Genomic DNA, 14925 nt, shown 5'->3' on the forward strand with positions numbered 1-14925 from the left:
TTTCACACAAATATAGCTTTATTTTGGTGGTATTTAATCACCACTGGGTTTTTATTCTTTACTAAACTAAAAAAGACCAACGTTTTTTCATAGTTTGCTATATAATTTAGCAAACGGTAATTTTTCTCTTTCACTGATGTGTGCTGATGAAGCTGCACTGATGAGGAGACACTGATAGGTGGTACTGATAAATAGGCAATCATGGGCACTTGAAAAATAAATAGCAACAGCAATTTATGGGTGGCACTGATAGGCTCCACTGATGAGGAGGCACTGGTAGGTGGCACTGATTGGCAGCATTGGTGGGCACTGTTGGGACTGCACATATCAGTGTAGATGTCCCTTTTACAGAACCTGGTTATCAGCTCTCCTCTCCTTTCCTCATGTGGCCAGGCCAGCAAGGGAGCCAGATGTACCTGCTACTCACCTGCAGCAGAGTGCAGGTAGCAGGGCCAGAATTTGTAATGACAGACCAAGCTATTGCTGAGCAAAGACAGGTATGGTTGCCACCTCATCCCTTTAAACCCCGAACACATATTAATTACACAGGTTCTGTGGCTGGTTAAGGTGGTAATTAAACTCACTTGGTTCCTTATCTGCATTTAATTAGCGTAATTCAAAGGTGTTCGGGTTTAAAGGGATGAGGTGGCAACTCTAAAGACAGGTGCTTTTAATGTCCCCCCCACCCCAGTCCTATTGTGGTGTTTGAGGGAGCTCAGGGAGATTCACAGAACGCAGGGGTGGGAGATGTGCTGGCTGGAATGCTGAGAAGAAGCCAGTACATGATCTCTTCTCAAGCCTGAGAAGAGGAGGAGGGGGAGAGCACAGGAAGGAACACAGGGAAACGTGCAGTGGCTGGGACACCTGGGAGACCAGAAGAGACAGTAGATGACCGGAACGGACTTCACCTCCTTCATCAATCACAGGGAGAGGAGGGTGAGCGCGCAGGAAAGATCACAGAGGCATCTGCGCTGTGGCTGCAGGGCTACAAGAGATAGTGACAGGCTGGATTGGTGTGAGAGCGGGGGTACTCACAGCTCTTGTAGTTCTGCCCAAAGTAGTGATGTCAGCAATGTGCGTGCAGTATCCGGGAAACCTGAAGATCGGGCATATATGCTGACAGACAGCAGAGCTCTCTCTCTCTCTCTCTCTCTCTCTCTCTCTCTCTCTCTGGATGTTTGGCGACAGTCAGGGGCGGGCCCCCTGCTGGCCCTCGGACAGTGCCCGATATGCCCGAATGGTCAGTCCACCCCTGGTGATCCTATAAGGGGCTGTAGTCTGGTGGACAGGACTTTAGCATAAATTTTTATGTCGCTATTTAGTAGGGAGATGGGTCTAAAAATTGCAGGATCTGAAGGTGTTTTTCCAGGCATTGGTATTGCAACAATAAGGGCCTGTAATGACTCCCTAGGAAAAGATCCTGTCTTGGCTGCTTGGTTAGCTACAGTGCTCAGGTGTGGAGATAGGATATCCGAGTATGTTTTAAAGTATTCGTTGGTATAACTATCTGGGCCAGGTGATTTATTAGGAGGAAGATTGTGGATGGCCTTGTGTATTTTGCTGCTTGTAAAAGGTGCAGATAGAGGTCTGTTGGGTAAATGATAGTGAGGGGAGGTGGATCGAGCCTAAAAAAGAATTAATTTGAGCTTCTGTAGGAAGTTGGAAGTCCGGGGCATCTTTGAGTTTGTATAGAGAGGCATAGAATTTTCTAAATGCATTTACAATCTCTAACGGGTTAGTAATCCCTTTTGAGGATCCCACAGAGAAGATACATTGTATTTTCTTAGTTTCTGTTTTACTTGTGTAGCGCTGGTAGATTTTCAATCTACTGCTTATAGGTAAATTTAGTGAGTTATCCGTTCATACATAGTCAGATTTGCCTCTGTTCCAACTTGACTGATGTCATGACTTTGCAGTAATACATTCATGACCTGTCTGTCTCTTACCTGGTCTGTGTATCAGCCTTGAGGCTTGTACTCTCACACCTGCATGCTTAAGTAATCTTCCCTCTGTGTGGCTCCACCCTAGCCTCAACAGGAACCATTATTTAACACCGTATTCTCCAAGCCTACCTTGCCGTGCAATATTGTGTGTTTGGCTTCCTGTTTGCCGTGTGCTCTAAGTTTGTCTCTGTCTCTGTTACCTATCTTGGCGTGTTCCTGACTATTCCTGTCTGCTTGTGACCCTGACCTTTGGCATGTTCTCGACTATCCCTGTTTGCCTGTGACCCTGACTTTTGGCGTGTTCTCTGTTATCCTTGTCTGCTAGTCGCCCCGACATTTGGCTACCCCCTATTCCTTGCTGTCCTGGGCTGCTGTTTCCTCTCCATCCTCCTGTAGCCTACCGTGAGCGTGAGCTGGGAGACCCTGGGGGCTGCGACCTGGAGCCAGTTGCAGCCCAGTCCATCCTCACCACTAGAGGCTCTGGTGAACACCAACTGGCTCTTAGACTCTGCGCCCTGGGGAATCTATGCTCTAACTCACTGTGGGATCTGTTGGTGCTCCAGGGGACCTGCCTTCCTGAACCACCCCGAGTTCCATCTGCAGCAGTCAGCCTTAGGGTCCACTATCATAGCGGTGCACTCCTGACCCCAAAGGGGTGCATCTGTCACCTGGATACAGGTGACCTGACAACTGAGTTGCATGTAGTTTCACACTGTGCCTGTGGGTGTCGTTGTCACCATGGGTCGGTATTGGAAAGGCAACACGTTGAAGTGTATGAGTGCTCCTCTGTCCCGGAGATAACTCGGTGGAGGTGGTCCTCCGAGTTACATTCTGGGAGAGGGTATTTATGGGACAGACGCTATGATTCAGGGTTCATTTTTGTTCCACCTGCTGGCCCTCCTGACCGACAGGTATGTGCTAGGAGTACTACCTTGTGGTCCTCCGACCGGGAGGCCCACGTTGCTGCAGCGTGTGGGTGGGCCCAGAGGCCTGTCTGGGGCCTGCCACAGCGGTGAGGGAATGGTCCTGGGCTGTCTGTCCTATGGGAAGAAGCTGGACAACTGAGAAGATCCCAGGGGAGGACCTGTCATGGAAGGATCATGCAGAGTGCTGGTCTGGAGAGGGGCCTAGTTACTCAGTTGGAGGACACATCCTAAAGTAATCCTACCGCATAGTACTGCCGGGTCATCTTGGAGATTCTAGTGCTGTGTTGGCTATTCATCGTAAACCATTACATCCTGTGGCAGAGTATGGTACGGGTTTCTATTCCAATCGAGTCTGTGGCAGAGACTTTTGTTCGTGCTGCGTACTGGCTGCTAGGTTAGTGAGAGAAACTTATCCAGGTGGACAAAGATTCAACTCTAAGAGGAAAGTACATTCACCTACAAGATTTCAATTCCTAATAATACTCTAAGAAAAGGTATTTGAACTTCCCTGCAACTCTTCTTATACCTCTTTCCTGCTACTTCCTACAGTTATGTTTATTAAAGCATTGGAAAAGATACTCAAGTGTTCGGTGCCTACATTGTCTGGTATTAAACTCAACGGGACCCTAGACCCGGTTCTGGTGAAATAGAGGTAACGAAGGTGACAGTAACAGCCCGCTTTAAACCAGCAGCTCCACCGTGAGTTATTGCTACACTTGGTTAGCTAGTAGGGCACTAGTTTCGCTTGGGTATAAAAGTAAAATTTGGATCTTTTAAGTGTATACTCATATTGGTTAAGAAGGCAGCCAGCTAGGGTCTGCCATAAGTCGTGGAGAGCTTTAGTGTCGTTAATATCTAGTGACGTTTAGTGTTTTTTTCTCTAAAGTTTGAATTTGCTGTAGGAAGTCGGATATCTCTTTGGTCCTCCTCCTCTTCTCGTATGCCCCCATTTTTATTGGTAAACCTCTCATAACAGCTTTGTGCGTATTACGTAGAATAAACCTTCCTACATCTTTAGTTTCGTTTATTTGAAAGAAAGATATAAGTTTTCGCTTGATCTGGTCCTTAAATCTAGGATTATTGAGCAGAGACTAGTTTAGGCGCCATACCGATGAATGTTTGTTAAATGGTGAACTAAATATCTCTAAGGAGACGGTCTGTCCATATAATGGGTCCAATCTCTACTTTAGAGATGTGCTGTAGTGTAATTTTGTCTACAAGGAACAGATCAATTCGTGAATAGGACTGCTGTGGTTGAGAGAAGAAGGTATAGTTCCTCTCATTGCCATGCCAACATCTCCAAGCATCAAATAAATTTGTATTCTCTAGAAAGGAGGGCAAGGTGGAGGGTCGTTTGCGGGCTTTGTTGGAAGTGTCTAGATCAGCGTTCAGAATCTCATTGAAATCTACTACATATGTGCCCTTGAGAGAATTGTTTTAGTTTGGCTCTTAATCCTCTGAAAAAGGATTGTTGGTGAATGTTAGGGGCATAAATGTTCAGCAGGGGTGTCAATTTATTGTTTATAGTGGCCGTTAAAATGATGTATTGACCAGCTGGGTCCGAAAGAGAGGAATGTAACTGAAAATTAAGTGTATGTTTGATGGCTATCCTTTCTACCTTTGACTTAACCTCTGCGTTAGCAAAAAAATTGTGCGTAAAACTGCCATGTTTACATGTAGGAGGGTTAGATTGTTTGAAATCTCTTAGACGCATAATATATTACTATGAAGCCATGTAGCTTCCTTCCATAGGATAGAGCGTTTATAGGGTGTGTTAAGTCCTTTGGCGTTAATAGAGGTAATCTTAACCATAGTTTTGTAAGGAGTTGCTCAGAGAAGGTTGCATGGAGGTTAGCATAACAAGTAAGCTTAACCCTCCTGGCGGTATTCCTGAGTGTGGCTCGGGGCTAAATTTCAGTACCATTAGCGGTAACCCAGAGCCACACTAGGGATTGCATTGCAGAATCCGGGTCCAGGTGTTTTGGATCCAGACAAGCGTCTGAACGAGTATCTGCACCTGGCTTAATTTCAAATGTAAATACATGCACGCAGAAGAAACACACTGACACAAGCTTGTTCAGTGAAACTTCCTTTTATTGCTTGGGCATATAGCCTCCTTTATAGTAGAACATGAGTCATTGTTTGCATAAGCAGCATCACAGTCGTAGTCCGTGCTGTCAACCATGGATTGGTGATCCCTTATCTAAAGGGTCTTCTGGCCAGATTCAGCCAGTTTTCTGCTGATGTCAGGCTTAAATACTCCTGTTTCACTCGCTGGGAGGGGGGTGCTCCAATGACCATATTAAGAAGATTAGCATTTATATGTGTACATAATAGAAATAGTCATTTAATCAAAGTATTAAACAATCCATAGCAGTCCCCCCTTGAAATGTTTATTTCCTATTCTGTCCCTAGTAGGTAGTCTAACTCATCTGTCCTCATGTGCATCGGAACTTTTTTCTTGCTGTACGATAGACGGGTGATGGCTGGCCCATCACCCCCCTTGCCACAGTCTTTGCACATGTAGAAGTCAGATGCTATCCCTATGGCTGAATGATCTTATAATTTGTAGATATGGGGAGGGACTGTAATGGGGCATAGGGCTTCTCATAGTCCTCATCTTCTGCGTCCTGGTGTATCATCACTGGAGTCGCTTGGTCAACTGTTTTGCCTAGGAATTTCTTTACACACGGGATAACACAACATACTATAATAGCTAGAAAGATCAAAATAACTAGTATTACTTAGTATTAGTTGAGAACCCAACGCGTTTCTTGGCTTCTTGCCAGTCATCAGGGGTGGGATGCATAATTTAACTGAGAAAAACAAAGGAATATCATAAATATTGATACATGTGGAACCTCAGGCTAATAGAGAAAATTATATCAGAAATATCCAAATTGTCTACTTTGAATAGAAAAGCTACTTACAAAATAGCCCAAAAATCAAGGAGAGTTACCAGCAATGGGATCTGTTAGGGTGTGAGATATAACCGTCTCAACCGGGGTTGAGGCAGGGTACCGACCATCCTCCCAAAGTGATTGGAGGGTGGGCCAGGAGAGACCACAGCCGACTGATTCCTGAGCCCTTAATATACTGGTCAATTGGTTGTAAATGGGAAAATCTGCGAAAAATTGAAGAAAAATGGGATGCGTCAAAGAAAGTGAATCTGGAGTTGAACATGTTGAATGGATGGAAAATGAATGACTGAAAGAAATATGTACTTGGTGCATCTGGGAAAGTAAATGTGTGAAAAAATGAGATAATAAGGGGGAATAGAGGTAAATTGAATGCATAAAAATGCACGTGAGAAAAGATAGGGAAAGAAATCCATAGGGAGTGTGTGAAGTTAGAGGGTGTGGTGCGCTAGGTTAAACAGGTGAGGGGATGGGAATGTGTGTACCATAATCAGGAAAAAAAAGATATAAAAAATAATAAATACCCATGTGTTAAATAGTGGCTGCTGAACAGAGCGGTCCCTTCCTAGCGAAGCACAGTGAGGGAGTGAGCCCTCAGTCTGTCGGTCCCAGCTGATATACTCTGGCCCTGGGCGGGTCCCTGCCAGCGTCATGCATGACGTCATTGGCAGCTGAGAGATGAGAGAGCAATCACAGCTGAGTGTACCTCAGTGGATGCCTGCTCATCACAATATAATACATTTATGTTTTGGCTGTTACATTATTAGTATTATAATAATAGAGGATTTATATAGCGCCAACAGTTTACGCAGCGTCATACAATATAAAAGTGAGACAATACAGTTATAATACAATAAAATACAAGAGGATTAAGAAGGCCCTGCTCAGAAGAGCTTACAATCTAATAGGGTGGGGCAGGTGATACAAAAGGTTGTAACTGTGGGGAATGAGCTGATGGAAGTGGTAAAAGATTAGTTGGAGACGTGATAGGCTTCCCTGAGGAGATGAGTTTTCAGGGATCACCTGAAGGTAGCAAGAGTAGGGGATAGCCAGACAGGTTGAGGTAGCGAGTTGCAGAGGATGGGAGAGGCTATGGAGAAATCCTGGAGACGAGCATGGAAGAAGGAGATGAGGGAGCTTGAGAGTAGGGGGTCTTGAGAAGAGCGGAGATGACGGTTTGGGTGATATTTGAAGTTTGGCAATGTAGCTCGGGGCAGAGTTGTGAATGGCTTAGTATGTTGTGGTTAGTATTTTTTTTTTGTCATTCAAGATTTTTATTATCATAATTGAAAAAATAGTACACTATAATCAGCATAAAAAAAAATCAATACAATATAATTCACAGCGAATTCAAAATATGTGATCACAGTCTATTGGTTGTCTTATTACTGTGGTGAACAGCACTAACAATATAAAGAAATAAAGTATAAGTAATATAATGTAAACTCTTAACTTTGACTATATCCATTCAAATTCGAATTGTACACCTGCCTATTGTAAGATATGTTAAAGCCTCACTCCCTCTTCGACACCCCAAAGGGGATCACACTGTGTCCAAGGAGGGGTGAGGATTCTCCCTCTCATTATCCATTTTTTCTATTATAAACTTTTATTTGAGAGAAGAGAGGAGATATTATTAACAATCCGTTATATCCAGCTCAAAGATTATTACGGAATTTATCAGGGGTACAATATAATGTTCCCATTATAATAGATCAAAGATAGACATCCTGACCCTAGTATGAAAAATTAGTATATAAACCTGAGAATTTCTATGTAACTTTAAGGAAAAATTATACTGTTCCTAAAACAGAAAAAGAAGATATTTAAAGGAAAAAGACTAGGGAGGAAGAAAAAAAGATAAAGGAATAGTACAGAAAAAGAGTATAGAATGCCTGTCTGTCCGATGCGAAACTCAAAAATCAGCGATTGGTGTTGCTACCTATGTCCGGTATCAGAGAAATTCCCATAAACCGAGCCCAGGGTTCCTAAGTGGCTTCAAACTGTGTGGTCTTGTCCAATAAGGAACTAACCATTTTTTCTTGTTCCATTATCCATGAAATCTTCCTTTTCATGGACAATAGAGATACCGAATACTTCTTCCATGCTTTGGCAATAGTCAATTTGGCTCCTGTCAATATAAACAGAATCAATTTACGGGTGATTTTAGAGACATGCGGCAAGAATCCATTCAGCAAGGCAATCGCTGGTGTTTGAGAGATAGCACAACCTGTAACCTTTTGTATGATGTGGAAGACCTCTTTCCAAAATCCTCGGATTCTGGGACATATGTGAATCATAGAACCAATTCCCTGACAGTCTCTAAAGCATAAGGGTGAAGTGGAAGGGAACATTGCTGCCAATCTTGTGGGAACCAAGTACCATCTCATGAATATTTTAACATTAGCTTCAATGAGTGAAGTATTGTATAAACCTTTGATCGAGTGAGAATAGTTCTCATACCAGTCTTCCAGATCCCATTCAGTCTGAAGGTCTTTCTCCCAGGCCAACATGTATGGTAATTTTACGGAATTAGAAGCAAGTGAAGCATAGATCACAGAAATCCCTCCCTTCCGCTCCGTGGCTTGTGCACACCAACCTTCATATGTCTTAAATCTTGGAGGATTAGGTTTTGTTTTCCATAAAGAGTGAACAGAGCTTGAGATCTGGTAAAATCTAGACTTTTCTGTAGAGGGAAGATCTAGTTCATCTATAAAATGTTTAAGGGGTAGTGGGCCTGTGCAAGAAAAAAATTGACCAATGCGGTACATCTCCTTGTCCCTCCACCACTTGAAGGCCTCAACATCCATGCCATGTTGGAATAGAGGATTTTGGAACAGATGAGCTAATAGTTGTATTTCCAAAACAAGAGAAGGAAGCTTCCTAAGGGAATCCCACAAAGTAAGGGATTATGAAAGGGTTGGTGACAGTATTGGAGGCCTGTTCCTGGGAGGACACCATAGTAAATATTCCATGGAGAATGTAGGAGCTGCTTGGCTTTCTATTAATATCCAATCTGGTTGCTCAGTTTTAAGGTATATAACGGACAATTGTGCTAATCGGGCTGCTTGATAGTACCATAGGAGGTTTGGAAAACCCAATCCACCTTGCTTAGGGAGATTAAATAAGTTACGGTTTGATAGACGTGAACCTTTCTTGTTCCAAATAAATTTATTAAGTTTACCTTGAAATGTTTTTAGATGGTCCCTTCTAATCGGGATAGGAAGGGATCGAAACAAATACAAAAGTCTAGGCAATAAGGTCATCTTGACCGAATTAATTCTACCAATTCGGGCAATATTGTGTGACTCCCAATTCTTGAGATCAGCTTCAAGTTTTTGATACATTGGGGGACAATTTGCTTGATACAGATTTTCAATCTTGGGAGTTATATTAATTCCCAAATATTTAATTGATGAATTACTCCAGCTAAATTCATATGTTTCCTGTAATTCAGAGACCATAAAGCTTGGGAGGGATACATTGAGAGCCTGAGATTTAGACATATTCACTCTTAGTCCTGAAATTGACGCAAATTCATGGAGCAATGAACATATCTCGGGTAAAGAGGAAATTGGGGAGGATAAAAATAGCAGAAGATCATCAGCGAACAGTGTGCATTTATGATTGTTTTGGCCACACTGAATCCCCCTGATATTCGGATTAATACGAATGGCTATTGCCAAGGGTTCAATCATTATAGTGAATATCAGGGGTGAGAGGGGGCAGCCCTGACGTGTGCCCCTGCCAATCTTAATTGGGTCAGAGAAAAGTCCCTGAAGTCTGACTCTGGCTACTGGTGTTGAATATAAGGTTTCCAAGATTCCTAAAATATTTGGACCAAATCCCCATCTTCTAAGTACTGCAAAAAGATATGACCATGAAACTGAATCGAATGCCTTCTGGAGGTCCAGCGATAGTAGCATTCCTTCTTGTTTTTGACCTCCCTCCCATTCTGATTGCATTATTGATATAAGATCAACCGTCCTTCGCACTTGATCAGGACCCTGTCTACCAGGGATGAACCCCACCTGATCTTTATCAATATATAGTCCTATAAATGAAGCCAATCGGTTAGCTAATATTTTGTTCAATATTTTAAGATCATTATTGATTAGAGAGATAGGTCTATAGTTCTCTATTTGGCTGGTGTCTATCTGGTTTTGGGATTACAGAAATATATGCCATATTGAGTTGATTACTAATATGGTACACAGGTAATCCGCCCCTTCCTATGTGCCAAACACTACGCTCATGGGACTAACACCTCACACTAAGCAGCCACTTAAAAATTCAAAACTGTGTAAATTGATGATAAATGATACACTATAAACTCGCCCTCACCAATAGTGCAATCAAATAGCGGCGCTAAAAACCTACAATTACCTCAAAGAAAATATGCGTGATCACTTAAATGTGATAATCTAAATTAACAGCTGTTTTTAACAGCACTATATGAACTAGTGTTTCTAATGAACAGACATTGTGTGAACCATCTGTGCAATAATATTATATCAAAAGAAATAATAAACATATAAAGTCCAAAGATCAGTGAAACGTAGTGATGTAAGTGATGGTAATGACATCAAATAAACAATCTTCAGTGATAATATCTTCCACCACACCGCTGTGATTTGTGACTTCCACTCCCCTTCAGCGAGTAAACTCACCAGCTTTTTTTGCCTTACACTCTCGTGTTCGGCTCACAGGCTTTTCCCACACAGTAGGGGGCACAGTAATAACCTCCAATCAATCCCCGTTTAGTTATCCAGAGTTTATATACAAACGCTCTTTCCACATGAAAGAAAGGAAAAGCGATCCAATAGTGCAGTAACGCAATAAACTTTAATAAAAAATAACATTCTCCTCCACCATTGAACTCACATTTCACAAATTTCAATCAAGCGAATAGGCACAGCAATCATGGTCATCACCAAAAAACTCTCCAAACCGTAAACTGGACGTATAGTGGTCACGGCGGACCCAGGTAATCTAATGGACGGTGACACTCTCACCCGTTCCCTGGAGTCTCCCGTAGCCGCTTCCCCGCTCACTCGTATGGCGCTTCCTGTCACAGCGTCCTACGTCAAGCTCGTTCGATTGCCGTATAGCCACGCCCCGACATGTTTCGTCATGGAGGACTTATTCATGGGATTGGCTAGACGGACTGGCAATCTTTCTTATATACCCTCCCACCATATGACGCGCGATGTTGATGACACCGCGCTTGCACGCTCCCTGTGTCTCCGTTCGCACCATACGTGTACACTGCTTTGTGCAGCAGAGACAGAGAGCATTTTAAATCTATTATTCCTAAAAGTACTACAGCATGTCACTGTCAAGCAACAATATCTAATTGGTGGTCGTGCTCACCATCCATAGAGAGCGCGTATCACCAATCCTCCTAACAAGCCATATATTGCCTGTATACAGTGACACCCGCAGATTGATAATTAAAAAATAAAACATTCTGTAAATTAAAAAATATATATATAAAATATATTGATTTAAATATTAAATGGTTGGAAATATAAAAAACTTAACTCATTAAAATCCAAACAAGATTATTACATCTCATGGACCCACCTCATCTATCACATGAAACACATTTCCTAACTCAAAGGACTTCTCCTACATTCATAAGGACCAAAGGTTATCATATATCTATAGTCTCCCCTACCAGTCACCCTCCCCCATAGGTGGTCTCTTAATTGCGTTGGTGTTACAGATTCTCAACCTATCATCATTTCTGGGACAGGGTGACACGAAACACTGGACCTCAACTGTTCACTCAATAATCATTAATAAAACAGTTGAGGTCCAGCTCTATATTTAAACCCCCGGGAAAAAGACATCTCAAAAGGTATATCCATCGAGTTTCACGTTGGGATAGATCCCTTATTCTGTTGGAGCCCCTCCACGATGGATATACAATGTCTATCCCACAAAACTGGAGTAGACTCGGATCTTGATTATGTTTTTCCCTAAAACGTAGGGACACGCTGTGATACTTAAAGCCATTTTTAATGTTTGTTAAATGCTCAGAGATGCGGACCCTCAATAGCCTTTTTGTGCGTCCTACATAAAACAGGCCACATGGGCACCACATCAAGTACACCACGTATGATGAATTACATGTGATGAACTCTTTTATTTCAAATGTTTCATTTGCTTGATTCGTGATGCTTTTCATGTTCCTGTTCCTAATCCTCGCTGTCCTACAACACACGCACTTATTGCATGGGAAGAAACCATTAAGATTTATTTTAATTGATGGTCGGCCTGGTGGATCAAGGATTTTTTTCACTACTCTATCTCCACGCATATTTTCTTTGAGGTAATTGTAGGTTTTTAGCGCCGCTATTTGATTGCACTATTGGTGAGGGCGAGTTTATATTGAGTTGATTACCTATCCGAGTGCCCTTAGTCATGGAGTTGAAGAATCTAGTGAGGTAGGGGGTTAGAAGATCAGAAAAAGTTTTATAATAAGGGGTAGAGAAGCCATCAGGCCCTGGCGCTATAGCACCCTTTAAGGCTCTTATAACTTCTGACACCTCCTCAATGGATATGGGAGCATCCATTTCTGCTTTATGAGTAGTCGTTAGTGTTGGAAGATGTAAGTTGTCTAGGAACGCGTCTATTTTAGTGGGGTTAGAATTTATCTCTGTCTTATATAACTCAGCATAAAAGTCCTGGAATCCCTTCATTATGCGCTGTGAATTTAGGGTAAAGGTACCATCCACCTGTTTGATTTTAGCTAGAGCGTGTGAACGAAGCCTAGGCGACAATTTATGTGCTAGCATGGTTCCTATTTTGTCTTTAGTCTGGTAAAACTTGGCCCCAGACCATCTGATAGATTTATCCTCCTTTGTTGTGAGAGCCAAATTCAGGGCCGTCCTAGCCACATCTAGCTTGGAAATAGGAACATTGGAGGGATCTCTTTTATGTTTACTTAAATTAATAAAATCGCTCTCCAATCTCTCTATTTTTGACATTCTCTCTCTCTTTCGTCTCGCTGAAATTTGTATTAGTTTACCTCTAATGGTCACCTTGTGAGCCGCCCATAGAGTTTCTGCAGAAACATCACCCACATCATTAAAGCAAAAGTATTCCCGCAGAGCCTCCTGTATTTCAGACACTATAATGGGGTCCTTCAAATAGATTGATTAAGAGTCCAATGAGAACCCTGTTGTCCATAATTATTTCTTCTTACTGTTAATAGAACCATGGAATGGTCTGACCAAGCTACATCTAAAATAGAGGATGTAATGGCCAATGGAATATGATGTATAGAGACAAGGATGTCATCTATACATGAATAAGACTGGTGTGGATTTGAGTAGTGAGTAAAATCTCGTACGTTTGGATTTAGTTCCCTCCAAATGTCAGTTAAACCTGATTGAAAAATCATTCGAGCTATTTGTAAACTAGCGCTGCTGGGTCTAACTGATTGTGCTTTAAGTGGATTAGATTTATCCAGACCAGTATCAAAGGCTGTATTAGAATCACCTCCCATAATTATTACACCTTCCATAAGTGGGCCAAGGGTCTTAAACAATTGTCTGAAGAACTGTGTTTGTCCTTTATTAGGAGCATAGTAAGAAATGAAAGTATATAACTTATCATCAATCGTACCTTTAACCAATAAAAACCTTCCTTCCAGGTCCTTGTGTTCGATTTTAAAATTAAATTAGCATTGTTTAGAAAATATAATCGCTACTCCCTTCGTTTTGTTTTCAGCATTAGCCAAATAAAATACTGGGAAGTGTGCATGTAAAAACGAGGGGGTGTACCACAGTGGAAAATGAGTCTCCTGTAGGAGAACTACATCAACGTGATGAGCACGGTAGACCTGAAAGGCCTTCCGTCTCATGACTGGGAAATTCATCCCCTGAGTGTTATGGGAGATAATACGTAGGGGGGGAAGAAGTAGCATTACTACCAGCCATGGATCAAAAAGAAAATAACGCTGACCAATCCACATTCCATGTGGTAGAAAAAGTAGAGAAGAAAAAATCGTTTACTATTATTGTGATTAACACTTCTAAATACACCTTATATGGATATCCCATCGGCAGACAGGCTAGAAGAGAAAAGAGGTAAGAAGAAAAGAAAAAAAAAAAGAATAGACATAAAGAGACATCATGGATATATAAAGCACCGAAAGGCCATAACCAGGCATAAGACTCCCTCCCCTCATTCATAACAAAAATATTTAAACAGCCCATAAAAAGGGCTAGAAACCTACCACACAAAGCAGCAAACAACTGGTTTGAGTAGTAGGCACAGGCACAATGCAAGAGCACCGGCCAGTGACAGCATATGAAAAAATTAAAAAATATTCAAAGTACAGGACCCGCTAATAGGAACCCCCTTTTGAGATAGCACTCCAAACTATCTAGCTAGGGGAAAAATTGAAAACAAAACAAAAAACAAAAAACTATGAGTCCAAACTGACTAGATTTCAATGTAAGTGGTAGAGTCTTTGACTCAGATAAACTATGCAGAAACCACTGATCTATATTCCTGTAATAGTCTTTTTTAGTAAGAACCAAGTCAGTCTAGGTTCGATATTTTTGAACAAACAGAAAAAAAAAAATTTCCTCCTTTTTCGTCTGAGGAACATGACATGAAAAGAAAAAAAAAATAAATTAGAAAATTTAACACAGAAGAGTTATGAGTCTTCTCATCAGGGTGGGAGGTTATCCTTGACTTTCCTGTATTTAGCTTACCCCAACGTGAAGGAGGTGGGCTTGTAGGGGATTGACGTTTAGCTTAAACCTGTTGTGTGGGTGCTGTTTCCATGTCAGATTCATGTGTAATGAGCTTCAGGTCCAACAGTAGACGTTCATCCTCTGGAAAGCTATGAAATGCATGTTGTTTACCTTTGTAAGTAACTTTCAGGGCAAACGGAAAGGCCCAACGATATTTTATGTCTTTCTTGGTGAGTGCTGCCAAAAGGGGTTTCAATGATCGTCTCTTTTGTATGGTGTAGGGGGAAATGTTGGCAAATATTTGGATGTCTGACCCTTGAAACTGAATCTGTTCCTGTTGACGAGATCTCTTCATCACTTCTTCTTTGATAGAATAATAATGCGGTTTTACTACAATGTCTCTTGGGGATCCATCCTTCCTCAG

This window comes from Aquarana catesbeiana, linkage group LG12, assembly GCF_042186555.1.
Source record: "Aquarana catesbeiana isolate 2022-GZ linkage group LG12, ASM4218655v1, whole genome shotgun sequence".
Lineage (NCBI taxonomy): Eukaryota > Metazoa > Chordata > Amphibia > Anura > Ranidae > Aquarana > Aquarana catesbeiana.